This window comes from Calypte anna, chromosome 2, assembly GCF_003957555.1.
Source record: "Calypte anna isolate BGI_N300 chromosome 2, bCalAnn1_v1.p, whole genome shotgun sequence".
NCBI classification, from domain to species: Eukaryota; Metazoa; Chordata; class Aves; order Apodiformes; family Trochilidae; genus Calypte; species Calypte anna.
Genome location: NC_044245.1, coordinates 56,696,728 through 56,700,654, shown reverse-complemented (window position 1 = coordinate 56,700,654; position 3,927 = coordinate 56,696,728). Strand labels below are relative to the sequence as shown.

Genomic DNA, 3,927 nt, shown 5'->3' with positions numbered 1-3,927 from the left:
TTCTACGAGTTCCCTAAACCATATCTATCCTGAAGGCAAAAACCTGAACACATTAAAAATATATGAAAATGAAAACAATGCCTGGAGGGCTTCCCAAACACCCATGCCCTCCATCGTGTCCTCCTGGCAACTCTTCAACTGACAAAACCTGAATCTTCACCAGTTCTCCTGGGAACTTTCAAGTTCTTCTCAGCTTAGGCTCTGGCATGGGTTACAATGCCCTAGACGTCAAGAGGGCTTACTCATGTGGGTCTGACAGGTCTTGGCACTTCTGTTTCTCCCCTCTGTTCTTCTACCACAGAGCAAGAACCACAGCATTGTCTGTCTGAATTGTAAGAACAGGACAAAAGTTCAAAGAAAAAGCTTTAGAGCTATAAAATCGTCTCTCTACCCAACTCTTCTACCCATTCTCTATGAAAAGGTTCAGGAGGTTCAGGATCTTCAGACCTTTCAGTAAGGTTTTGACATGAGGAAATAGCTTCTTAGCAATTACTTTTCACTGATCTGAAAGACATTTTAAATTCTTTATAGTCCTTCTGCTTTCCAGTAAAAACAAAACAAGCTGTTTAACTTCATTGCAGCCTGACAGTTAATAGCTCCTGTATTGTCTGTTAACCCCACTGAGATGTCTGTTGAAGGATGTATCATTGTTTTAACTTCCTGCTAGCTTCTTTTCTTACACAGCCTGCCACTAAACTAAATTAACTATATTTATATTGTAACCATAATTTACAACTTTTTTAAGAGACATGACACACATCTTTAAAATCATGCAGCCCTCAAATAAGGTGACTGAAAGATGGGTTATTCTAAGTCTTTTAAAAAAAAGAACTAAGGGGGCATCAGTGGAAAAGGCAGATCAGTTTCAAAGCCAAGAGAGTCTTTACAGTTGTGTCCAGACAGCTGCTGCACCCTCCTTTCTGCAGAGTGGCAAATCTACCTGGCTTAGAAAAAGTAAGAAAATTAATGGATAAGAACCTACACAAAGAATCACTTTGGTTCAGAAAGTCCTGGAACCACAGGTCTTTGGAGGCTGGGGAAATACTGTTGTGAAATACTGTTGTGAAATACTGTTGCAAATGAGCCTTGCTTATACACTTTTTCTCAGCACCCATCAGCACCCACCTCCTGCCCCACAGTCCTACTCTCTGGGGCTCTGCATTGCCAGGACAAGGCACAGAGCAAGCTCCAAGTCCATCTCCCACTTCCAACACTCATGTAACATCATGTTCTCACACTGAAGATATGTGCACCATAAAACTGACAAGAATGGACACTATACTTGATTTTAGCTAAAGGGCCAAGAAAGGATGTGGAGACAAGACAACAAGTTAGTGTAAGTCAACATGGCAGTTCCCATGGTCTCATTATAGTGCTATTCCATGGCCTTTCTGTTTCACTGTGGAGAAAAGCAAGGACTTTGCAACACAAACAAGCCACCACTCCATAGTAACATCATTACCAGTGTGAGATATGAATGACTGGAAGAAATATGTCCCTTCATTTTTTCCCTCACATTAAAATGTCTAAGATTGCTTTTTATATTCTGATAATTCCTTTCTTGATTTGTTTTTTTTCCTATCCTAAATACTATTTTGCTTCTTTCACTTATTTTTCCTTAATTCTAAAATATCGCAACATACCCTCCCATTCCTTCTTGTGTCTTCCTTGATTCTTAGAAGCTTCCAGAGCTCCTTCTATCTTAAGACTCTCCTCAGATCAAAATATGAATATATTGGGTCCTGCATGATATTTGTATCAATCGGATTTTGTAACTAAGAAGTTTTAATTGGACAAAAATCAATGCCTCATCCAAAGTCTGTGATATTTGTGGAGGAAAAAATAATAAAGTAGGCCTTAAATTGCTTGCCCTCTATCTATAGCTTACTGCTGCATCCTTCAAATTGGAACCCACAGAAGAATCCTTTTAGTCTGACGGACTTACTGAGAGGTTCCTGAATGAGAAGTCTCAACCAGTACATCACATCCTGTTTTGAAAAAAATATTATAATACCTTTGTAATATTGAGTAACTGCTTGATACATATCCCAACATCATGGGTGAAAGCCATAAAATGCAGAAACTCTTTTATTCATATACTGACAAATGCACCTGTACTGTAGATTGAAAAAACTGGTCAGCAAATATGGGATCCAAGAGAGATTTGAGATGTTTTTACTACACACCAATGATGCAAGTTGCAGCTAGCTGAACTGGCAACTTCTACACACTGGAATCTATCTTTTGGTAGTTTTATCATTTAGCTCCATGCAAAACTTGTGATGCAAAAATCAGTAAATATCCCCTTGACATTCCTTTTTTTTAGATTCTTCTTCACTAGACTGAGTAGGAACAATCTGGAGATTTATCCACCTTTAGATAAATCCTGATAGATACCAGGTATCTCCAGTCACCATGCCATTTTCATTAAATGATAAAAGGCAAACATCTCATTTAAAAGAAAACTAATAACTTTTGAGAAAAAGAGAAGGGCTTGATGAGATGATACCATACTATAAGCTTTTGTTGTGGGCAAACAGAATTCTGTAGTATAATTATCAAGTTCCACCTCATTAGTACTGAAATTAGATATCATAAAGAACAGTGGACCAATAATTAACCAATGAGAACTTGGTTTTAGTCCAGCTTGCAATCTTTTTTTTTAATGTATTTGTTGGATTCACCTCATCACCCCCAAATTCACCAGACAAAACGACACACCTCTTCATTTTCTATTCATCACAAGCCTATGGGTGAATTAGTAAATTAGATTAAATTTCCTTCCCCAGTGCCAGAGAGGCACTGGAAAATTTGCATGAACTCCCTTCCCAGGACACAGCATAGGGAGAAAATGGAGAAGTAGGAATTGTCAGAGCAAGCTCAGTTTTGCTCCCTGGACCTTCTGCATTTTTGTGGAGGAGGGCATAATGTATTAACACACCCATCTTCTCTTCCAGTCCAAAAAGATAGCACTATGACGATAAGTGAGAGATCACTGCAAAAATTAAAGGTGGCTACAAAATATTTTTGGACATAAAGTACTACCTGCAGTTTGACAACTCTGTTGTAGATGTAGAAATGGCAGAGTAGAGATTATGAAATCATTAGGCATGCTATCATTCAAAGGATTAAATTTTAATACTTTTCTTTCTTGTCCTGACTGTGATTTTTTCTACCCTTGCACCTGTTCTCTAGGTATTAGATAACCTGAAAATGAGAGAAGATTCTTTTTGACAGCAAAACTGAAATCTTCCTTTACGTCATGCACTCAAATGGGAATCAGACTAGCAGGAATCTTGACGTATTTATCAGACTGAAATTCCTGCTGGTATGTATCAATAAAAGGGCCCACTGGGAGGTCATTCAAATTGGTCACGGTTGGTTATTATGGGCAATGGGAAAGAGAGAGTAGCTACCCTAAAAAAAATTCATTTTCATGTAGTCCTGCTTCTTGAGTATTTACCTATCCAAAGAGTGATAACTTTTTATTGTAGTTTTCCTTTAAAATAAATTTCCAGGTTGACTCCCAGTGATAATAAATAAGTCTTCTTGAATCAGACTAGAGCATGTAATGGACCACTAAAACTAAATTGTTTCTGTGAGAGTGGTCAAAGGTCTTCACTGGCTGTAAACATAAATTGGTTGAAGGTCTGTACAGTACCCCATGGTGGAGAAAGTAAAGTGATTATGGGCTTTTTAAAAAATAATTTTTAGACCACTTAAGCTAAAGTAAAATAATCTCAATAGATTTTTTCAATAAAAGACATTCTGAAGCAAAAGATAAAAACCTGGCAGCTTCAATCTAGCACAGAAGCAAAGGGCAGCAAAGCAAACAGCTCCATACTTCCTCCTCAACATGTATGTTCCTACCCAGGCTTTTCCGACAGGAGGCACAGTGAAGGAGTTCTCAGCATCCCCACAATGGGC

The 3,927-nt window shown here is 38.1% G+C and overlaps 1 non-coding gene across 1 annotated transcript; it reads right to left on the bottom strand.

Annotated features, from left to right (window-relative positions):
• Window positions 1-1,151: 1,151 nt before the first annotated feature.
• LOC115597970 lies at window positions 1,152-1,312 on the bottom strand. The gene has a single exon (XR_003987311.1). It is a non-coding gene; the product is annotated as a U2 spliceosomal RNA (small nuclear RNA).
• Between the last annotated feature and the right edge of the window lie 2,615 nt (window positions 1,313-3,927).